The 25,160-nt window shown below is 41.5% G+C and overlaps 1 protein-coding gene across 8 annotated transcripts in view; it reads right to left on the bottom strand.

The window, feature by feature from the left end:
- RALYL (RALY RNA binding protein like) overlaps positions 1–24,385 on the bottom strand; it is a 305,642-nt gene extending 281,257 nt beyond the window's left edge. For 2 of the 8 annotated variants that reach the window (XM_048507677.1, XM_048507678.1), the window contains exon 1: positions 23,112–24,015. The gene's annotated coding sequence lies outside the window, so the exon portion shown is untranslated. Of the gene's footprint in view, positions 1–23,111; positions 24,016–24,045 lie in introns of those variants that run through there. The other 6 variants (XM_048507679.1, XM_048507683.1, XM_048507680.1 and 3 more) reach the window with 6 other exon arrangements.
- Between the last annotated feature and the right edge of the window lie 775 nt (positions 24,386–25,160).

A 25,160-nucleotide genomic window follows, 5' to 3' on the forward strand; every position in this document is an offset into this window, starting at 1 on the left:
GGTGAAAATGCATAGATAGATTAGGATTCCAAAAATAGATGAATTACATATAGTGATACAAGAATGTAAATAAATGAAAGGCAAGGAGCTTATTTTATGCCCAGGGTCCCCCATAAAATGCATTACCGAGGCTTTCTTCACATGTAACTCTTCTGTTTCTCTAGAGCAGAACAAAGGCAACAACCACTGGTGTAAGAAATGTTCCCTGAGAACTGTCCCCAAACCAGGCTCACAAAAATAAGAGGCAACAACTGTTTTAGAACAATTCGATATTATGGGCAAAAACATCAGTCACTGCAAAGTGAATATGATGAAGAATCATAGCTGACATGTACCCTGCCTAAAAACATTTTTTGTCGGTCCACTATGAAAACTGGCTTTACATGTTACTAAAAAATGAAATAACTTTTCAAGCAGGGAACTGTCCCAAATGTGAAACATTCTGGTATTGTCTGCTTTTTTGGTCTTCCAGTTCAGATTGCAATCTCCCCGTGGGATACTGACACAAACAGAAGAAGAGTCGAGATAAAATGCAGAGAGACACATGTACTATTACCATTAATCAAATCCTACCCTCCATACAAAAATAAAAAAAACTACTGTTCATATTAATGATTTTCTTTGAATAAAATTAAAGGGAAATTTAAACTTTGAGCTTTGTTAAAAGATTATTGTAATAAAATATTTAAATTAGAAGTAGAAGAGTTTTGAATTTATACCCCGCTTTTCTCTACTGTAAGAAAATTCAAGGCAGCTTACAAATTCCTTTCCCTTCGTCTACCCACAAAAGACATCTTGTGAGGTAGGAGGGGCTGAGAACGATCCAAAGAACTGTGACTAGTCCAAGGTCACCCAGGAGGCTTCATGTGTAGGAGCAGGGAAACAAATCCAGTTTACCAGATTAGACTCTGCTGCTCATGTGGAAGAGTGGGGAATCAAACCTGGTTCTCCAAATTAAAGTTCACCACTCTTTACTATACCACACTAGAGGTTTGAACAGCTAGTCTCAGCAATAGAGAACACACTTAAAACCTCCAATGTTTCTGTGTCTCGGCTTTCCCCAAACTGAGATTTGGGGTGAGGGAGAATGGATTAGAAGTCCACTTCCATTTAATCTGAGGCCGCTTCCACACGGAGGCGGAAGTGGCCGGGTCGGCATATTCGACGCCAACCCAACGCCGCTGGGACCGTTCGCATGAACGGTCCCAGAAAGAACCGGGAAGACGGCGCCGCTGGGCGCCGTCGGCCGATGGACTTACCTGGTCTCCAGCCCTCCGGCGCATCACCGGGGCCTGGGGACACGCCTCCCCTGCCCTGTGTGCCTGCTGCAGCGTCGTAGGGCAGGGGGGCGTGTCCCCAGGCCCCAGCGACACGCCGGAGGGCCGGAGACCAGGTAAATGAAGGGAGGGAGGGAGGGAGTGGGGGGAAGGCGCCTTGGAGCGGCTGCCGTTCGCACGGCAGCAACTCCAAGCCGGCATTTTCCAACAACCTCGCTCCCCAAGCGAGGTTGGGAAATGCCAGCTTCGTGCCAGTCGGGCGGCACGAGGGCGGCGTGGCTGTGCAGCAGCTGCGCCCCCTGTGCGAATGGCGGCCCGGGGACGGCGTTTTTGCCGTCCCCAGGCCGCCATATTCTGCCCGTGTGGAAACGGCCTGAGAGTTGGCTCCAGAACAATCCAGTTTGGCAACTGTTTGTATGGTTTTGCATGGGATGAACAGATTTCTGTTTTGCTCACAATCTGATTGTCAAGTCAAACACAATACGCATCCAGATGCTTGAACAGGTCCACTGCAAAATTCACAGCGTCCTTTATCAGGCCACATAAGCTTATTTTCCTTGCAACTACTGCCCACAGTGCTATTGTATAAATGAGGCAGTACCCAAGGAAGAGGACATCCACTCTAGCCAGTCAGATCAGCCAATTTAACACTGGAAATCAATTGGGTGACAGATGTCACAGACAAATCACCATCACATCCAACAATCCACACCATGTAGAAGTCAATGGCAATTTTTCTTTCAAATGTCATAAAATTAAGTGGAACGTCAGAAGATGTTTTCCCTGAATGAATGCACTCGCCTGACATATATAAGCAGATACTGATTGTATAAAGTTCCATTGGGATGCTGTAGGAAGCTCAGACATTCAGTACTAATAAATAAAATAGTTATAATAGTTTTTAGTTATACAGTTTATTAGCAGGTATACCATCAAGACTAACAGAAGGTGTAATTTCGTATAACTCCATTGACCTGAACAGAACTTTTGCCCCTAAGGATGTCTTCCTGTCACTGCAATAATTTTAGGGGGGAAAGCATGATTAAGTAACTACAGCACATAGACTGTATTGATTTTCAGTACAATATTGATTTTGTGTTGCCATTTGGAGTTACGCCTCAAGAAAACTTCAACATTTTATGTATTTACAGCTGTCAGTTGCAAAGGGTCATTTGTTCACTCCAAATGAAACACATTTCTAAAGCTCACAAAAGTTAGGCAATCTTTTTGTAGGCAGAGTTCTTGACCCATTTTTTAAATCAGGAATGGAAAAGACATCTTTTGAATCAGCGTGATTCAAACAAACTGTGCTCTTTGAAATATGCATTTTTCCCTTCACTGGTCACACTAATAAGACAGATACAGATTATGTTTCTTTCCCTGAGGAACTATCCCATAGCCTGAAAGCAAAAACCTATGATGAGTCATCATATCATAAAGAAACACATCCATGCGCACACATATGCAAACAAAGATCACAGATTGTCTACATGGAAGCTCTGATTAAATATATACTGGTTGACTAGTTGAATTTCTATGGGAAGTGAGAATTAAAATGCTATTCTTAAAATATCTAACATAAATTGACTTTTGCGTGCCACTTTTTAAAAAAGTTTGTTAGGTATCAATCTTGTCCCTATGCATTCTGCTGTCTCAACAACCATCTCAGAGTTAATAAATGTCAACGACAAACCACTAAAAAAATGAAGTTTGCACTTCATTGACTTCAATGAATTTAAAACTGTGTGACGGATCTAAGGATTCCACTGCAAATTGCTGAGTTTTTATTTGCTGCTAGTCTTCAGAAGATGGGGAACTGGGGACCAGACTCATTCATTTACCTCTAAACTAGCACCCACCCTTTATTATAGTTGATATCAACCTAGCTCATCCAAAAGCAGCACACAAAAACTTTATTAGTACAACAACTTTCTGCATACAACTGTGAGTTAATTACTGTTCTATTTAAGGAAAGAAGGGGGTGGCAGGCATCTAGTCTGTCGTAACATATGCCTTCTCAAACAAATTAAATGGGAAAAAATGACTTCAGTAACATGGATACATTTTCCCAACACATTACTGCCATTATTTTATTTATTTAAAATATTTCTATACCACATCTCTGCAGTTTTGTTTTAGACAGTTTTAAAAATATAAATGTACAAAAGAACAATATAAAATAAAAATACCACAGAATTCTGAAACCAAGCTTGCAACTCAAAACTTCAAACTAACATGCCTAATTAATGCAGTCTTAATATCTTAAAACAGCAGAAGATAAAAGAACTGAACAGCCTGCTGCTTAAACAGGTCCAAAAGTCCACACCCAATAAAAATTCTAATTGCCAACTCCCCCACCCCCCACAAAAACTCCAGCAATTCATCAAGGCTCAAAAAAAATGATGCCAGTCAGCAGATTAGGGAAGAAGAATTCCTTGGGGGGAGGAAAACCTTATAAGCTGAATCTTAACTCCTTAATCAGCTCTACCATCACGCAACAGTATCTCTGGCTTAGTTGGATTAAACTTCAATTTGTTGCCCTTATCCTTCTCTTTTCCGCCTCCAGTACGTATTTAGGACATTTATTGCTTCATCTCAGGTGAAAAGGAGAGGAAAAGATGTGACTTCTGACATCAAACCATAGGATATCCTCTGCAAGAAATTTCATTTAAACACTGAACAGTATAGGTTCAAGATCAAGCCCATGGGGCTTTGAAGAATGCACAGAAATGAACCTTTCATGCACAGAAATGAACCTTTGGAATCAATCCATTGTTTTATCTGAATGAAGAATGGGGCATCAGGCCACTTCACATCTGGATATGTTTCCAAACCCACTCTGAGAGCATATCAATCATGCAGTTGCACATATGCTGCTGAAATATGTGCCACAACTAATCAGCAATCTCTTATCTCATTGTTTGGAGCCATCCTAATTGAAGTATTCCTTTGGGCAGGGGTCTGCAGCCTGCGGCTCTCCAGATGTTCATGGACTACAATTCCCATCAGCCCCTGCCAGCATGGCCAATTGGCAGGGGCTGATGGGATTTGTAGTTCATGAACATCTGGAGAGCCGCAGGTTGCAGGCCCCTGCCTTAGGCCTAGTTATGCTGAAATTTCTGTCCAGCCAGGATTTATACATAAAAAAGAGTAAGCCTAGAAGTGGGGACTTCTCAGTTCCAGCCAATCATCATGCATGAGTCACTTTCAGCCAATCGTCACACACACACAGCTTGGGGACAGGTGCTTACACAGAACTGATAAAAAAACAACACATACACACAAACCAGCAGAATGTGGCAGCTACACACGGTATACACAGCAGACTGCTTAGCTTCGGAGATCCGATGAGACTGGGCTAGCTTGGATCACCCCAAGTAACTCCAGGGTATAACTTGTGGGGGAGGGGGGCATTTTAAGCTGTAGAGAAATTAGAAAGTGCCCTTCTGCAATGCTTTTAAAGAATACTGGAATTAAAAGAAGGGAGGGCCTACTAGACTACATTTAAACCCTTAAACATCTTCTCAGTAAAATAAAACATTCATTGCTGGAGTGGAATACAGGTGTACAGAAAGAGTAACTCCAAACATAGGTTCATTCCGCACATGCAGAATAATGCACTTTCAAACTGCTTTCAGTGCTCTTTGAAGCTGTGCGGAATAGCAAAACCCACTTGCAAACAGTTGTGAAAGTGGTTAGAAAACACATTATTTTGCGTGTGCGGAAGGGGCCATACATGAAGAATTTTCTCAACGGTCTCTCACTGCTGAAGAATCACGGCCAGCTTCTACACAACTGAGAATTCAGAGAATATTAAGCACATTCAAAACACATTCAAAACAGTCTCATGAAAGTTCAGAAGTTCAAATAGGTGCTTTTTGTCTCCAGTGTAATCTCTGCCTTGGTGGAATTTCCACAGAGTTTCTGTATCCATACCAACCTGACTTGGATAATATATTTCTGGAAATCTCAACACTACACTCATTTTATTGTGAATCAAGGGTAATTGCTAGAGTCACACATGACAAGGACCTTTTATGCATGCTGCATTTCATGAGAATTTAAATAAGCAATGGTCATCAATAAAACCACTTGTGTGTGCCCCTTGGCTGTATCAATTCCAAACTATCCAGTATATCTTATCTGGCAGTTCAAAAGGCTTTTCTTTGACTTAAGCATTAGGCATGCAGTTCACTATTATTCAGTATTAAGAACAGATTAATCTTCCATACTGTTTCAGGACTATTGCAGAATGCTGTTCAGACAGATACTATTTATCATCTAGTGATAGAACACGACACTGGCAATTGAAAAAGTCAGTGAAAAGCTGGCAGCCTGGCAACTCACAGACAATGCACAACTTAAACCCTTGGTGGTCAAAAGCAACTATATAGAGAGACCTAAACTAAATACTGGAAAACTGCTATCTTTCCCACTTTCTGACTCCGTATCATTTGTAGCTCCAACTGCCAATACTAGACAGCAGCGGTATAGCTGCCATAGGAACATGGGGAGTCAAATGTCCCTGGGTGCCCCCTTAAGGGGGTGTGTGTGCAAAAATGCAGACCTGTTTGTGGTTTTTTGTATTTTTAGTGGTTTTTCCATTTTTGGCTTGCAGGGGACACAGTTTTTAGGTTAGCAGCACCAAAATTTCAGGGATTTTTGGGGAGACTCTCCTGATTATACCAACCAGGTTTAGTGAGGTTTGGTTCAGGGGGTCCAACGTTATGGACTCCCAAAGGGGGTGCCTCCATCCCCCATTGTTAACAGGAGCTAACAAGAGATGGAGGCTACAATTTTGAGGGTCCATAACTTTGGACCCCCTGAACCAAACTTCACCAAACCTGGGTGGTATCAGAAGGAGAGTCTTCTGAAGATACTCTGAAATTTTGGTGCTGCTAGCTTAATAATTGCACATCTGACAGCAGGCACCCCCCAAATTTCCCCAGATTCTCCTTTTAAATCCACCTCCTTCGGCATGGATTTAAAGGGAGAATCTGAGGTCCCCAGTTTAAACATTGAAAGTGATGCTGTTTCAGGGTAGGGGAGAATCCACCCCCAAACAGCATCACTTTCAATGTTGTTTTAATTGGGGACCCCTGATTCTCCCTTTAAGGTGGATTTAAAAGGAGAATCTGGGCTCCCTAGTTTAAACACCACTGAAAGTGATGCTGTTTGGGGGTGGATTCCAGCATCACTTGTTTAAACTAGGGACCCCAGATTCTCCTTTTAAATCCACCTTAAAGTGAGAAATCCCCAGTTTAAACAACATTGAAAGTGATGCTGTTTCCCCCAATTGGGGGGATTGGATACAACACCATAAAAAAATTTCACAGCAGTAATAAAACATTTTGAACATTTAATAAAACATTTTAGCATAGTTGTGGCTATGCTAAACTCCGCTGCTTCATATTGATGTATTTGGGGCTGTGTAGGGATGGGTGGAGGAAGGGGCAGTGAGGATGATGTATGAGTCTGAAATTGTGTGCATCGAGGAATGCTGCTGTAAATTTCGTTGTGCGTGCACAATGACAATAAAATGCTTATGCTTATGCTTATGCTTATGAAAGCATTTTGAAAGCATTTTGGCATGGCCTATTGCTGTGTTCATATTTGTGAGTTAGGGCATGTCATAGTGACTTTGAAACGACCTTGTGTAAAAAAATCTTGGGCTCATTCCGCACATGCAGAATAATGCACTTTCAAACTGCTTTCAGTGCTCTTTGAAGCTGTGCAGAATGGCAAAATCCACTTGCAAACAATTGTGAAAGTGGTTTGAAAACGCATTATTTTGCGGGTGCGGAAGGGGCCATTGTTTGGTCACGGTGAGGGAGGGTGGCCCATGGGGGGGGGGGGGGCAAAATTCAGATTTTGTCCCCGGGCTCCATTTTCCCTAGATATGGCTCTGCTAGAAAGTGAGGTTTTAATACTTGCCTCTACTGTAAAGAGCCTGGGTTTGTTCCTGGATCTATGGAGGCCCAGGTCACACATATTGCCAGGATGGCCTTTTCCCATCTTCATCAGTCCTGGCAGTTGGCCTCCTATCTGCCCTGTACAGATCTGACCACAGTGATCCATGCAATGGTCATCTCCAGGTTAAATTATTGTAGCTCATTCTACACTGGCCTTCCCTTGAGGCTGATCCAGAAACAGGAGCTGGTCCAGAACACATCTGCAAGAGTACTCACTGGGATGCCAGTTGTACTGGTAGCCAGTTGAATTCAGGATCATCTTCAAGGTTTGGGTATTAACCTTTTAGGCCTTGGGTGGTCTGGGACCATCATATATTTGGGACTGTATCTCCACATACTGTATCTCCCCATACTCTTCAATCCTCTGACAACAATCTACTGGTGGTCCCCAGCCCCAGGGACATTAAAATAAGTTCCACTAGAGCCAGGGCCTTTTCAGCTCTGGCTCCTGTACTAGGGAATTCACTCCTGGTGGACATCAGGGACCTGCAGGACATTAGTCAATTCCAAAGGGCCTGTAAAACTGAAGTTTTCCACCAAGCCTAAACCTGAGGGCTCCAGTCTCACATTCCAACATCTTGGCCCCAAATCAACACCCCCTCCTTCTCATCATAAGATCCAGAAAAGTGGTGAGAGTGTGACCAAATTGTGGGTATGGTATTGACACATGTATGTAATTTTGTATGTTGGAAGATTTTAATCTATTAATTTATTACTATGTAACAACATGATGTTTTAAACATTTGTGTTAGCTGCCCTGAGCCCAGTTTTTTGGCCGGGGAGGACGGGATATTAAATTAAATATAAAATAAAACAACTAAGACAAGACATGCTGGTCACCTTTCTACCTAATAAACACCAGAGGTGATATGCAAGTCAATAAATCTGTTAACACCAAACAGCAACTAAAACACAATAAAAACAATTAATATAAATTGCTGAGGACAAGGTTCAGCGGAAGGGTCTATAATCTGTAATGCATCCTGCATAACCAGGGATGGGGATGGTCAGAGTGCAAAGGTTACTGGTATGAACAACAGTAGGTAGTAGCAATGTATAGAAGGAAGGTGGTGCACGACAGATTGCTCTGTCCCTTGCCTAAAAGACTGGCCTACTGATAGCCCAAAATGATGGGCTTGTGGAGTGCAATCAGCAAGTCCACCTTTTCCAACTTGCCTTTAAAAAAGGAATCCTTTACTACCAAGGCCTTTTTAAAGAACATAGTTTTCCCGAGGGGAAAAAATATTCACTAGGTTTTGTTTAAGAAATTTCACACATCGTGGAATACATATGTTCTTTCAATCACCCAGAACTTATTTTCAGATTCTGAAAAAAACTTGTACAAATAAAGAGGTTTTTATAAAGGCTGCCTTAGTTTTGAGACTGTGGTATAATGAAACTCACTGGCTCAGGAGCTACATGTGAGCACTGATCTCCAATGTGGCACTATCTCCACATTTTGGAAAAGTGGCCAAGGCCCTTTTCCAGTGGGCCTTGTGCCCAACAGGTGGTTTCACATTGAAACAGCCACCATTAGATGAATGAATATACTGTGAGCTTCCCTGAAATGCAGATCTAATGCCATGGCTAGTTGATGGAAACTGCAAATGTCACATTCCACAAGCTGAAGAGTCAGTACCACTGCTGGTACACACAAGTAAATATTGCAATGCCTGTCCAATACAATTGCTGCCCAACTGCTCCCTCTATGCCTCTCTCCTATTCTTTGCCTCTACTATTATTTACTAATATAAACAGTTATTATTATTTTATTATTTTTCAGCCTTCTGAATTATGTTGTGGTTGTTATTGTTATTGTTGTTGTTATTATTATTAATTATATTTATATAACCGCCCTCCCCCGGAGGGCTCAGTTAAGAGGGAAGACCAAGCAGAAGAAAAGGAGGACAGCAGATATAAAACAAAAATAGTTACCAATAGTTACCAAAATGGGTACGGAAACATAAATAAATGAAACAGCAATTTGAACGTATTTCCCTGTTTCAATAAGTGGGTTTCAGACACTGGAAATTCTCTGATAGTATAGCTAGACTGTGTTCAGTCCCCCTGTTAGCTATCTAATAAGTCACCCAAAAAACTTACACCAAATAATCTTTTTTCTAATCATTTATTGTACCTTGGAGGTTCTGAAAAGTATACAAAAGGTTTATTTTTAATGTGACTGGATTGTTTCCATTTAAGAAATTTCTATTTCAGCATACTTCCCTGTTAATACCTATCAGATATGTTAATACATATCAGAAAAGCACACCTCTGTATGCAGCCACTTCAATATACACGTAGGAGAAAGGACTCAAGTGTGAAAGTTTTCATGTTAATAAGCTACCCTGAAGATGTTGAGGAAGCAAGGCATATATACTAGCATAGCTAAGCCATCCATCAGAGAACATAAACGACCATTGGATACTCACCATGAAGAGTCTTTATCTTCTGAGCACAACAGGACATCATCTGGGTGATTCCCACAACTAATCAGGGAGCCAGGAAATGAATTCTTCTCCCCATTTAGCTTGGGATCATCCCCCTTCCTCTAAGTTCCAAACCCTTCAAACTGCAGTCAACTGTAATCTATCTACATAGAAAATACTAAACGGAAACGTCAGCAGGAAAGAACGAAAGATGGCTACAATACAGCAAGGCGGCCGAGGCAGAAGCAGCCCCAGGTGGGTCATGTTTGCCTGGTTAGAGGCTTCTTTGGTTCCTGCTGTTATCAGAGCCTCCAGATTGTTCTCCAGCAAGAAGTCATCCTGCATAGCCTCAGTTCTAGCTTGGACACCCAGAGAGATGCCTTAAAAGCCTCCTAGGATCCAATCAGAGCCAGAGGAATCTTCAATTCAATTCACCTTCCCTCAGCCTCAGTCAGAAAAAAATAGGGAAAGGGAGTCAGAATAAAATAGGGAAAGCCCAAGGAGAGAAGGTAAAGAAAGGGAATGGAGTAGAAGAAATTAGAAAAAATAGAAGGAAAACTAGCACAGACAATCAAGCAAGCTGCAACTCCCTGTGAGGCAGGAAAAGAACTGAGAGAAAGGGGAATCATCCCAAGTCACGCAGGAAAGGGGAATCATCCCAAGTCACGCATTAGTTTCCTGTCTCCCTGATTGTTTAGTGGGAATCACCCAGAAGATGTCTTCCGGCTCAGAGGGGGAATAACACTGAAGAAAGACAGGTAGAAGTTACAAAAATTTATTTTCAATTGAACTTTTCAGCTGTTCTTCTTTTCCAGCATTTGGAACCCTTCATTACAAACTGCCCCTTTTCAGTCAGCTTCAAGCTGTTCCTCTTCACAGACTCTCCCAGGCAGTCACATTCTCCCAACTCCCTAACTGTTCCCTTCAGCTCTCTCAACTGCCATTTTCAAACCTACCTCTCACTAATGTTGTGTCAGCTCTCACTGATTGTCTTAACCAGGGGTGGAAACTAACCTGTCTATCACATAACATCCAATAAACAATAAAAGAGGATTTGGATTGCTATGATCTGAAATCAAGTAGAGGGAGTAAAATAACACGATACAGAAATTACACAGCTAAACATCTTTGCTACACAACTACAGTTAAGACACCAGGTTCAAATCCCTATTGTGCTGTGGAAACATGCTAGGTGACCATGGCCCTGTCACACATTCTTAGCCTAATCTTTTTCAAGATGTTACTGTGAGGATAAAATGGAAAACAGGAAAATGATGTAAGCCTTGTGTCCTCACTGGGATAAAAATTAAGTAAATAAACTGTGAACACCACATTATATCTATCACTAGCGAGCCCGGCCATGCGTTGCTGTGGCTAGTCTGGTGAAGTGGAAAAGAAAGAAAAGGGGAAGTGAACGGTTCAAACATGTGTCATTGCACAATGCTTGCAAGGGAGGGGAGGGGCAAGGGACCCCTTGCTCCCCTCCCTCTCTCCCGTTCCCTTGCATGGCACCCCGCCCCATCCCTCCCTAACGTTCCCTTTCCTCTGCTAGGGTGGGTGGGCCATGTCCAGGTGGTGGACCCTGTTCCTTTCACTCCCTTCCCTTGCAGGTGAATTACCTAGCTTAAAACACGCTGGGAGGTATGACCTACGTTGTGTTCAAATTTCAGAGCATTTGGTCCAGCAAACCCCCAGACCCTCTTTCACTCCAGATGGCAGCGGTTTTCAAGGAAGGCATGGTTGTTTCCCTTGTATCAGAGGGTGTTGCTTTGACGGCCAGCAGATGGCGCTGTTGCGGAACAGAACTGTGGTTCCAACTGTCACAGGTGTGGCATGTACACAATAACTGGCACAGTTGTGACATGTACACAACAGGAGGTGTGGAAACAGTATGAAAACCTGGCCACACGCAAATGCGACGTTGTGTGAAAATTTCAAAGCAAATCCAGTAGTTTGGGAGATTACCTGTCAACAAAAAAGCGCACTGATAGATTTATATAGATATAGATATAGATTATTCAATTATCAGGTTCCTCGGTCATTGGCATAGAATAAGTTAAAACAGTAGTTATGTCATTATGACTTTATGTCTGAACAGTATACAGTTATGTTGCAATTTAGTCTATGCCAATGGTTCTCAACCTGGGGGTCGGGACCCCTTTGGGGGTCAAACGACCCTTTCACAGGGGTCGCCTAAGACTCTCTGCATCAGTGTTCTTCATCTGTAAAATGGATAAATGTTAGGGTTGGGGGTCACCACAACATGAGGAACTGTATTAAAAGGTCGCGGCATTAGAAAGGTTGAGAACCACTGGTCTATGCAATGTATTCTACTCAATCACATTATATTGCGATGGTTCATAGCCTTAATGCAACATATCAGGAATCTTGCATATCAGTAATTGTGCACAGAGCAACAACTAAACATCAATTCCTGAACTTAACTGCATATAATAGATTATATCTTAATCAATGAACAAAAGCCCACTGCTTCACACATTTCCGTTTATTTTATTGGTACCAAAATATGCCATTAGACCGCTCGAGTAAACAATCACCATGGTATGCAACATACCAACTACATATTAATACTTTCCAGGCGACTAACAAGCGTCATTTTGTAGCTTTCCTGGTGGGCTGCAATGCAGAATACCTTTTAGACCAAAAGTTTAATACATCTGCCAAATCTTAAATTATGCTAATGTAATACTAGAAGTCAATAATGCTACCAAACAGTTGAGCTTGAGAACTAAAATCCAGTCTGTGCAAGTTTCACCATGCAAGGTGAATTCCAAATTGTGACAGAGAAGATTCCCCCCATTCCACTGAAGCTACCATACACTGAATAAACACAACCACAGGGTTTCTTTTTTTGTTAACAATTTGTCAACATAATAGCAACAGAAAGCAAAAAATAGTCTTAATGATGAAAAAATAAATTTCAAAACATAAAGAACAGATGCTCGTCACAAGACATTTTATTTTATTAGAAACTAAAATAACTTTGATTAGACTTGTATATCTCTCTGTATGGATATTATATTGCATTTCTCTTTACAAACAGAACAATCATTGGAATCAATATGGTGTAGAAACAAAATTAAAGCAACGGTAAGGAAAATTGTTTCTTCACATCCTAGCATATACCAATTTATAGAAATTGTGACATTGTAAAGGCAAAAATAAATGCTAATTTAAGAAGAAATACTATATTAAAGGTTGGTTTTTCTTTCCAGCTATGTTTGTGAGAAAAAAACAGTGTTGCTTACCTGTAACTGTTTTTTCATCTAGTGGTCCTCTGTGCAGATCCACATGGGGACTGCATTTGTATAGGCCAGCTGTGGAGCATTTTAGTTAGCTTTAAAAGAGTTTCAGCTGTATAGCAAGTGCTCCCCTCCCCCCAATCACACTCCTGGGCTAGCTGCTCTTCCCACCCAGGGCCACATGACCAGGTGGAGGGGTACTGTACTGGATGGACAGTGTACTGCTGCCCCAGTGCACTGTCCATCCAGTTCTTCCTTCACCATGGGGAGCCACCATTTATGTTAAATGACAACCCATAGCCGGGAAGGTGGGAGGGATGTGTGCCTGCACAGAGAACCACTATATGAAGAAACAGTTACAGGTAAGTACACTGTTTTTCATCATCATGGCCTCTGTGCAGTCCCACATGGGAGAATGGCAAGCTTACATGACGTGGAGGCGGGTGTGGGCTGTCAACCAACCAAAGATTGCAACACAGCTTGATCTACAATTGTCTTAGCCCTAAAGCTGACGTCCACAGCGCAGAGCTGACGTCCACAGGGTAGTGCTTGATAAAGTCAATGGCTTGGACCACGTTGCTGCTTTACAGGCATCATTAAGGTCCACATGTGAGTTAAAAGCTATTGAAGTAGCTAGGGTCCAGGTAGATTGTGCCCTGATGGCAATTAGGCAAGGAACCTTAACCTTGCAGTAGCCAATAGTAGATATTACTCACAGAGACAAGGTGAGGATAAATACAACACTTGGGGCCTCTGAAACAAACACTGCAAAGCCCTTCCTAAAAAACCTAGTGATGTCAACATAAATTGAGAGAGCCCTGTGAACATCCAGAGAGTGTATTGCCCTGTCTAAATGAGACTAAGGGTCCCCTAAAAAACACCACACTATGGGAGGTACCGGGACCCTCTTGAGGTAAATGCTCAAGGTGTAATTTTAGGGCTACCTGGTCAGGGGAATAAACAACTGTGCAAATGGATTGTTACAGTATAGGGCCTGTAAATCACTGACTCTGCAAGCAGAGGTAATGGACATCCAGAAGGCTGTGTTGTATGTAAAAACTGCAACATGTATAAAACCATGGGTTTCAAAGGAGCACGAGTGAGATGCATTAACACCAATGTCAGGCTACACTGAGAAACTGGGGGACAGAAAGTTCCACTTGAGGACAGAACTAGGTAGACACCAGGACCCACATGGAGCATTCTAGAACAAAGGTAGTTCAGGAAATGATGGATACATTCTCAAATCTGGTGTCATCTTTATTCTGAAAAAGGTTTAGGAGTCTATCGCTCTTACCTACTACACCATGCTGGCTACACAAAATGGATTGTCCCAACACTCTCCGGGGACATCTGTTAATAGCAGCATACTGTCCTCCTCATCCACACACTATGACTGGTCCTTCTGCTTTCAAGTCTAATAAAGAAGTCCACAAAATGCTTAATATTCACATAATGGTTCTAGCAAAGTCATATATAGAAGAGATATCAGTGTACTGGTGTCATCCTGACTGAACTGTAATCTCTTTTAAAGTGGGTACTAATGTGGAGTTAATAAAATGCATCCTTTTAATTGGTCCCAAACTATCAACTCTCTTCAATGTATGACCATGATTTAAAAAAGAATCAGATAAAAGCAAGCAGAGTAACGAAATGAAATGGAACCATATATTATTGTTTTTTTAGCTTTCAGGTACAAACAGGCAGCTTCTTCTACACTTACAGGATAAACGGATTAGCTTTGTCAGACCATCCCTTAGCAAGAGTCTCACTTTTTTCATGCAATGTTCCTCCAAATGTATGTAAAATTCTACAGTAGTGCATTGATCAATTAGGTGATCTAGATCAAATGGATGATATAGAAACAATCTAGTGTATCAATGATATTTGAAGGAAATAGGTTTGATCATTTCAAGCCTGGTGAAACTGACCTATGAAAGGATACATACAAAAAAACAGGCAAGCTACACAATAATATCACATGTAAATATGCTCCAACTGTTTTTTAAAGAAAAAAGCAGCAGGCAGGCTGCAGCTGGGGAGGGACTGTTACCTTTATCCTTGAAAAAGGGAAAATGATGAACAGCCAAAGAAGCTCACTGCAAAGAAGCAATTCCGAGCATTAAAAAATGGCCAGGAGAAAAGCAGTCTAGTCACCCTGGATCACCACTGAAAACTACAGCCTCCTACAGCTGCTTTCCATCGGATAAAATTTGTACGCAAGTATATTTAACATGTAATTGAAAATTATACTGTACGTACTGAAAACACCTACAGAACAAGCATCTCAACTATTTTTTTCCATTAACAGCAGGCACTTCCTTCAGCACAATTGAATTATTCCCATTTAGCTTGGATCCAACCCACTAGATTCAATCCACACCTCCTCAAATCTTCTACATCTAGTTTACATACACTCAAAAGCTGCCAATTCAGAAATTATTATATGCATCTGTATCAGAACTGTATTCTGATGAGAAGAAAAGGTAAAGAAATGTCTGCTAAATGAGTTATAGTACACAAAAACACCAACCATTTCTTAGAGATAACACAGTTAGCTTTCTATCTGCATAAATAGTTTTATCATGATCTTCTGTTCTCAATCCATATCATGTCCAGTGAGCTCCTCTAAGCAGTGCTTGGAACTTTCACTTGCAGCCATAGTCCACATCTATAGCAGGTATCTTCAGAGGCATGTCATGAGATGTGTTATTCTCCATGGCACAGACCACGGCAATAGAGCCTGGAAAATGCAGAGCAACCTCTTCATAATTTATTTGTCCTTTTAGACACTTTCTTTTTTGTTATGGTGAAACTATAACGATATATTTGAGCCTTTTCCTTCATTCATGTTAAAGAAAACTTCTCTCCTTGTTCCCTCGATACAAAGCACTGATCACATTTCTTCAACTTGCCCCGATACAGGCATCCACAGTAAGTGTTTACGCAGTGACCTGTGCAGGTGGCTAACCTATTTTTTCAAAGAAATAGGTAGAAAACAGAGATAAAGCAATAAAGTTGGAATATTATCTTAGACCTTCTCAAACTCCATATCAAGTGGAATAGAAAACCACCCACTACAACACACACACACACACAAACACACACACACACACACACAGCAAACCGTGAGTTTGTTCACAATGGTATATCACAGGAACTGCTGGCCCAACTCCTCTGAAAATTCCCAGCCACTGTAGTCAGCCAAGCGAGAGTGTTTTTAAATGTTCACATACCTGAAATTTAACACCTGGCCCAGGTAAAACATCTTTTTCCTGGTGATGAAGCCAGTTGTGTTTAACTGTCAGAATGTTCGTGCAGCATGTCTATGGACTGAGGGGTTGCTATGCCCTTAGAATGCTCGTGCAGATGGCCAGATATGAGCAGTGAAAACAATAAATAGGTAAATAACTCGAGTGGAAGTGAAACACATACCTCACCCACTACTACCACACAACACACATACTCTCATACACATCCAGCTCATCCTCACACTCCTCACTCTGCCCTCCCTCACATCCAACCACCACTTGACTACTTCCTCACCCATATTCCACACCCATATTGAACAAGATTGAGTGTAAAAGATAGCTGGAGGGAGGGAGAGGGAAGGGACGGAGGGGGAGGCATGCAAGGGAAGAGACGTGAGGGAGGGGAGAGAGTGAGGGGTGGCATGCAAGGTAGAACAGGGGGGTGGCCCAGCATCTGGATATGACCCACCCACCCTAGTAAGGGAGAGGGAAGGGAGGGGAAGGGGTGGCATGCAAGGGAAGAGAAGTGAGGGATGGGACAGAGTGAGGGGTGGCAAGCAAGGAGGGGAGGGAGGGGCCAGCCAGCCTAGATTCCCTGAATACTGAAGTTACAGTTCAGAAAACCAGGTTGCCTCTGAGGCACACGTTACTCAGTAGTAAGCTCGGTAAAGCAACCGTGACATACTTTGAATGGCTCAGTCGTGCCCCTCAGAGGGTTTACTCAGAAGCGACACCCATTGCCACCAACCACATTTACTCCCAGGTAAAGGATCGTGACCAGCCCGCCTAGATGTGTGGAAGGGGTGCCTTTCCATTCCCCCCCCCCCCAGGAATGCGGGCACACACATCAATGACATCGCACAGTAGCAGTCTATGTTTCTATGAACACGGACTGCTGGCCTCTGCAATTGATTTGCTGCTACTTTCCCATTTCACCGCAATAACCCACAGCAACGCGTGGCCGGGTATCGCTAGTATTTATTAAAACTCACACTGGACAACACTTTTATGGTCAGCTGCACAACCAGAACAGACTCTTCACAATACTATCGAAGAGACTGGATTTGAAGGAGAAAAAAGCAGGCAGAGTAGCAAAGATGAGGACAGGACAAAGCATCCAAGAAGGCTGCAGGATGGGTCCCCGGCAGTGTAGCAAGAGTTCAGAATGCTTGAAAAGGCTTTTAGTATAATCATAACAGTTACTTCAGTCTAAGCCCACTGAATTCCATGGGCTTAGATTAAAGCAACTCTGCCTAGGATTGAACTGTTTGTGGGAGACTGCTGGAAAAACAACATCACTGTAGCAGCACTGGTACAAGCTGCCCATTAACCAATAAAATTAATTAATTCTTTTCATGCTTTGCAATTTGAAATGTGCTCAGTAATTTTATAAAATAAATTCAATCATTTGTTTTAATTGTTGGTCGATGACTCATTGAGTTATAGAATTACAGGCAACTGTTCAAGGATAATTATTTACAGATAAATGATCTCAAATCAAAATCCAATTGCTTCTCAAAGATTAAAGAAAGTAACCCAAAATACCTGACACTTTTAAAATTGAGCAATCTATTCTTTCACAAATAGGAAAGAGAATCAAGCCCTTGTGAAGGAACGAAATACAACCATAATTTTGAAACATTTATTTAGATAATTGGAACACCTTGAAATATTTCTTAGATTAACAAGTAAAATACTTTTTGGACAGCAATCAGCTGAGCACTGATTTCTATTCTGTCTTCTACAAAGTAACTACAGTAGCAATAAATATCCACTTAAATAATTCAAAAAAACTAAAACAAGACCTAACTCCCAGGCACAATGTTGGTTTTCATTTGCATGACAACCAAAACTGAATGACTGCATGATACCAAGATGGTTTTATAGACACAATTACTATCAGAGATTTTGTCTTGGATACAAAGAACAACAGGTGGAGTGCTTCTTGAGAACAAGAGTGTCCCCGGACAATTTCACTGCAGCCAACATCAGTAGGCTCAGTAACACACAATTCCATGCCAAGCAGAGTCACATCTTTTTAAGTGCACTGAAGTCAATGGGCACAGAAGGATAAAACTCTGTTTAGGATGGCACTGGTAATCAGTAATACATTGTTTAATAATCCTAACTTCTCATACTCAATATGTTAAGCTAGCTGCTTGTCAGATGGGTCTAGAAAAATTAAGACACGTGGGTCTTTATTACAATTGTTGAGAAATGCAATCATTGTCAGAACTTTGGTCAAGTTGCTCAGGCTGTGAAATTTTTCTGTCGCCTTTAATTGGAGGGCCGTCCTGATTAGATTCTGTTTCACCTGTTCGATGTTGTAAGAACAAGCAGGGAATATTAGCTACCAGTCTCTCAAACCATTAAAGAGACGTTATGATTATTTGTGCCAGGCTGGCCCAAGTCACTAATTGGCAGACGTGTAAGTATGACCAGAAGCTTGGGTCCAACTGGTTGAATTAGATTCACTTGACCATGACTGATGAATCCTTATTAAAAACTTACTATGGGGCTAGAGTTGTTATTCTATTCTGAACTTACCTAAAATGCTGTAACTTTTATTTTACTTATGCTTGCTGGAAGAAACTAAGGCCAATGCCAAACAGATTTCTAGAACTGTACATTTTGGTGAATGCTTTATTGTCATGTTTCAGCTAATCTGCTATTTATACATATGTAATTATTCATGCTGAAGGACTTTTCAAGCTGACTTTTTTATAATAATTTTTTAAGTATTTGGTCTGCTGTGTGTCCACTTATTCTCAGGAACCCAGGTGAACCTAGGCTGCTTTGTTGACAGCAATTATTGTTATTGTTGCTGTTGTTAATTAAATCACAGCCACCAGATCTGCAGCCAGTGTTGGCCTTCATACACATCAGGTTCTTTCTAAAAATCTAGGATGTCGTAATGTATCAGCGTAATACATATACAGATCCAAGAAATGTGGCCTTCTGTAACTGATAGAAGATTTTATCAATATGTAAATGGTTCAAGTGCCATCCAAGGTTTTCGGTACAGTATCCAGTATACCAACAATCACTGGGACCACAACTGCTGGTTTGTGCCACAATTTCTGAACTTCCATTTTCAGATCTTGGTATTCTGTCATCTTTTCCTATTCTTTTTCTTCAACCTTGTTGTCACCATGTATTGCTACATCAATCACCTGTACTTTTTTTCCTTTTCGACTACTGCTATGTCATAACAGTTACTTCAATCTAAGCCCACTGAAATCTGTGGGCTTAGACTGCAGTAATTCTGCCCAGGATTGCACTCTCAGCGGGGTGGGGGTGGGGGGGAGCATTGGAAAAATAATTTCACTGTAGAAGCATTGGTACAAGCTGCCCATGGATACAAGCTGCCCATTATGCTCCAATACTTCATCTGTTTGTATTCAGAAGTCTCACAATATTTTGACCAGCTCATTTTTGACTACTTGTTCAACAGTTCCCATTTTTTTTCTGTTGGCAAATTACATTTTTCACAGTTGTTACTGTGAATCATTTTAGCAATGGTATAATGACATTGTTTATAAGCAGTTGTTGTTGCTATTATTGCAATCACTTCACCTTGCCCTGAACAACAGGAGCTGTGTGCCCACTGCTGTATTTCCATTATCTTAGAGCTATTGGGCTGAAAAGCAGATACTTCCCACACTGCCATTCAGCTACAGTAATGACAAGAGTGGAGGAAAGAGATGTTCAGTCAAGTCCAGGAATTTTGGCTTGTTTATTGCCAAAAGCAGAATGGTATCATAAGAGAATTCTGACCAGACCCTGCTGCCAAAGACAAAACAAAATCAAAGTGAATAATAAATAAAGAAGATAGTGGAAAACTCAACAGGCAACATCAGATTTAAATGAACTGACTGTATGCTCTACTACTGATAGAGACACAGAACCACAACGATCTCCTTTCCTTGGGTGATATGTCGAGTGATTTCTAAAGCAAATACAACCAGCAAGTACAAGCCTGCACTTACTTTTTATTTATATATTTGATTTGCTAAAATCCAAAGTCCCTTTTATCAGTACTACTGTAAAATGCTGATGCAATTACAATGACACAACTTCTCCTTCTCTACCAGAAAAATACAGTAAAGCTGCCATACTTAATAGAGAATAAGCATCACAGAACATAACGGAACTTTTCAGAAAATAGGCACAGAATTAGGCTGTGAAGACAACATACCGGAACGTCATTCTAATAAATTCAGAGCACACTACTGGCATACAGCTCCACCCTAAACAAGTACACTTGGAAAAGCCCCACCAAGCTCAACATGGCTTATTTCCAGATAAGTATGCTTAGGACAGGAGTGATAGTTACATTAATTCAAACAGCAAGCTGCAAGCATAAATAAACATCTAATGCCGAGGCACTGAGGGATTTTTTCCTGGCTATTCCAATCCATTTCAATGTGTCAGCACAGTGCTCTTACTAAATGGAGGACACTCAGCACCTTGTTGAGACTCACTTTGAACTGAGCAGATGCCTTTCCAGTTAATAATAAACTTCAAATTCCCAAAGACAAGCCCGTTCCAAAGCTTTGTAAAAATCATTACAAAGATAACTGAAATATGTAATACAAATTCATTGTAGAATATTCTTAATTTAGTTATTTGTAAACATGGTGCTCACAATTATTAGAAAAATTGGTTAGTTACTAATATGATATATAGAACTCATATCACCAGGTCTGCAAACTTCCAATTACTTAAAGAAAACTTCAGACTTACTATTGGCAAAACAAGGAAAATAAAGTAAAAAGATTTTTACATCATCATTAATGCTGCTTCATTTTTTCCTTTAATTTTTTCTGGCAAACATTACTCCGAATTTGCTTTGGTTTTGCACGTTTTACACACCTGTCCTATTCTCTGCTAGGCATGCTCAACTCTGTGTAGTATCAGACTTGGATTTGAAACTACTGAAAATAAGTTACAGTTAAGATCAGGACTTTTCCTCCATCTATTTGCATGCCTCCACTCAACAATGTTCAATTTACATTTAGAAAACGCATAACATAGATGTTCATGTACATACAACCATTACATTTAGAATACTGCAGAGGGCTTCAATACCTACTTACCTTGAAGAAATAGAACTCCATTAGTGTAAGTGCTCTGAATAACCGCTTAAGGATGCACCCAAAATATGCATTTTCTCCTCCCAAAATATATTTGACACAAAGCTTTATTTGTTCCCACATGCACCAGAAACTTTTTGCAGTCAATTTAATACCAAAGTGCACTAATATCTGGCAAACAATCATCTCTGTTCTCTAAAAGAATCCATGCTATCCTATGGCAAAAGAGACCTTGTCAACTGATTGATAAACCACTTTACAAATAACAACACTGAAAGCATTTTAGCATTAATGTTGGATAAATGCAAACATCTCTAAGGTTCCATTTTAAAAAAATAATATTTTACAAATGTGACTAACTCACAAAAACAGTGAGTGCTCCAAACACACCACTGAACCCTACTTTCCCAACCAAAAGGTTGGGATTCTGCACATAGATGTTTAAACTGGTGGGGCTAGTTTCCAAGTAAAAGTGTTTAAACCTTAAATATAATTCCTAAGCCTTCCCATACCTACTTAAAACTATAGTCACTGGGATACTGATACAGCCTAATCCTTTACTTACTCAGAAGAAAATTCATATGATTGGGACTTACTCCAAATAACTATGTATATAGGACTGCAGCTTTAAACATATTTACTTGGAACTAAAGTTTCGTCCAACTTGGTAGGACTTGCTTCTACATAGATGTGGTCACTTTTGAGGTTGTTGCAACTCAGGATTTCAAAGGCTGTTTTCTGTAGGGCAGTCCTGCAATCTCTGTAGGTTAGTGGAAATTTCTAGAGAAAGCAGCTATGCCTAATTTTTCTGGTGTAGCATTACTCTGATTTTGCTTTGGTCTCCCTACATAACCAACTTCCTTATTCTTCCCTGAAGATTATTAATGAACTTTTTCAGTGTTTCAAATTGCAGAGTGTACACAGAAGATTGAAATAGGTTCCTTTTAACTCCCTCTGCATTAAGTGAGGTTATTTTGCATTTGGTTGAAAACATGCAACATCTCAGTGCTTCAATCCTGTTACCACATTCAATAGATTTTTTCTTTCTTTTTTGCTCAAAAAGATTTAACAAAACCAGCAAAGGAATAAATCTTTCCTATCCATATTAAGAATTACCCCTGCCCTCTCTGATCAATCTACCCAATGTCTACTATGCACATAAGAACAATACATGCAACATATTTCTTTCCCAGTCATGACCTAGGCATGGACTTGAATAACACTGATAACCATCACAGTCACATGAGAACAAAACCCAAGTATTTGCAGATAAATAAATAAGCTGTGTTCTAAAGCGGCAAGGGCAGGAGCAAGCAAATGCATTAAATCTGTGCTGAAACAGGAGCAAAAGTTGAGACTAAGCATTAAAGGTGAGGAATGAGGGAATATTGCACGTGTGTAGTTGGAAAAACGCCTCCAGCTCATAAGGTAAGGCAAGGCTGCTGCTGCTGAGTCTGTCAGACACCTAGTGGGCGATAGCAAACCCCAACAGCTTTCCTTCTTACAACAATCCAGTCCTGGCATTGTCAGTTTCTCAACCCCAATCACAAAGTCTCTGACAGTGAGAGATGTCTCATGTGTTCCATTCAGGTAAGCTCCTTTTATGTGGCCCAAATGCACAGCTGCACTGACCTGCACACAATTATTACAGTGTTTTGCATCCATCCGAACAGCAAAAGAATATCTAGCTTTGTCTTCACCCCACTGCTTACATCTCTTCAACTAATCCACAAGAGATCCTTTTTTTTGGGGGGGGGGGGAGAGAGAGAGATTCTAGTAATGCAATTACAAAGAGTGGAAACGCCTACAAGGAGCTGAAGTACCTGCACCGGGGAGATGTTCAGTTGTTCACTTCATCTTCCGTTGACAAGGAAACCAAACCGCACTTCATTCTCCAGGAAAACCTTCCACTGCCATCATTTGAAAATGCACTTATTTGTATATATGTGTATACCTATCAGCATTATGATACTCATTGTAAAATTATCTCGTTAAAAGAATTTTTAAAAAGTGAAATACTGTAAAGGAACTATCTTTGGCTTTTTTTGTGATATAATTTGGAGAGGGGAAGATTTAAAAATCATCAACAGTATCAAGCTGCAACAAAAGTTTCACATTATAATTGGGCATGAAAAACAGAAAAAGAAGAAAAGCTGCTGATTGCACCGGGCGTCCAAAAAGGAAACAAAACCAAAAAAGCATTAAACAAAATTAGTATCTTGCTCATTGGCCTGCACCAAGACTGCAAGATCACAAACTCTTTGTAAACATTGCTGTAAAATGCATTTCTGAATTTCATATATATATATATATACCAAAAAAACCAAAAAAACAAAACAACATCATAAAAAAAATCTCTGCAAAAGAGAGGTAAGCCATATGCCCATATCTCATCTGGTTTGTAAAAAAAAATATGCATAACAATTAACATTTTTGTCACAACAAAACCAGTTGCATATGTATAAATAGGCATCGTTTAAATGCTTCACGTTATTACTGGACTGGCAAGTCTATTTCTCTTTCTCTCTCTTTCCCTCTTTTTTTCCTCTTTAGATTCCCAGTGACTTCCAGTTCCAGCAACACCTTTTTGCTCAGTTTAGTAAACCATCGCATGCTAAGAAAAAAACTTGTCATCAGAAAAAGGATCAAATCCATGAAAACAAAGAGGTTAAAAAATAAAAAAGCAGCAAAAACAAAAAAAGGAAGGAAAAAAGGACAAAAAAAGGAGGACAAGAATGTCAGCGGAAAGGTACTCACCGAGCGGGAGTAAAAGGAAGGAACAAAAATGCGAGTTACTATAAAATACAGTATGGCGGTGGAAGAAGGAATGAGGCGCTTTATTTTTTTCCTCTTTAGTCTCTGCCTCAGGCAATTGCCACGTGATTCGGAGCCAGGCTGACTCGCAGGCAGGGGGGAAGGAGCAGGCGGGGAAGGGGTGAACCCCACCGGAGGAGCCCAACGCGCTCAGAGCAGCGGTAGTGGCGCCGGCAGCAGCGGCGGCGAGGAGGAGACTGGAGCCGGCAGTAAGCGGGAAGCAGTCTTAGCTTCGGCAGCCTGGCGCGGCGCTGGCGGCGGCGGCAGCAAACAGCAGCCAGACGAGCAGGTGCCCCACGCGCCGCACTAGACACACGCGCGCGCGGGCGGGCGAGGGCGCGCGCGCGCTAAAGGAATACCAGGAATGGGGAGGGAGAAAGGAGGAGGCGCGCGTGTCGAGGGGGCTCCCCCGCACCTCCCAAACGCGTTGGCGCAGCGGCCGCTTTGGCAAGCACGCCGGTACTGTGCGCTCGGCGGCCCCAAGTTGGTGTGTCGAGCGGCTGAATCCCGCACAATTGACGGTCCCTCTTGTGGCTTGGCGTGCGTCGCCTTCTCCAAGCCACAACTTGCTGCCACCGCAACTCAAGAGTTGACGCTTACTCTAGATCCCAGCGCCTGCCTTCAGTTTGGAGGCTTATCCAGTTTCTGTGAATATGCTGCGGTTTCCTCCCCGGGTGGGGGATTGGCTAATACCAGTGACGGGAAGGACTGTCCTTTTCCCTTGCTGAAGACACCTTTGCTTCCTCGCGTGCCGTGGACAATAGAGCCGCAACCCAACTGCCCCCCCCCCCCTCGCCTGCTGTGTGGGACAGAAGATTAGCAACGCTGTGGCAGGTGGGGATGTGTCGCCTAGTGGTTTACCTCGTATGGTGAAATCGTTTAGGACCCTACTGACAGGGACACTGAAAAGGATGGTCTAAGTCTGTACCAACCCTGGATACTCAGAACCACGCATACGTGGAGCTAGTATTGATTCCATGGCCCTGAGGAAAACACTTTCCATGTGTGCTGAGAGATAGCGTTGTCTGTTTTCTTAAGCTGTTGTTGTTTTGCACTGG

Source organism: Sphaerodactylus townsendi, linkage group LG09, assembly GCF_021028975.2.
Source record: "Sphaerodactylus townsendi isolate TG3544 linkage group LG09, MPM_Stown_v2.3, whole genome shotgun sequence".
Taxonomy (NCBI): Eukaryota; Metazoa; Chordata; class Lepidosauria; order Squamata; family Sphaerodactylidae; genus Sphaerodactylus; species Sphaerodactylus townsendi.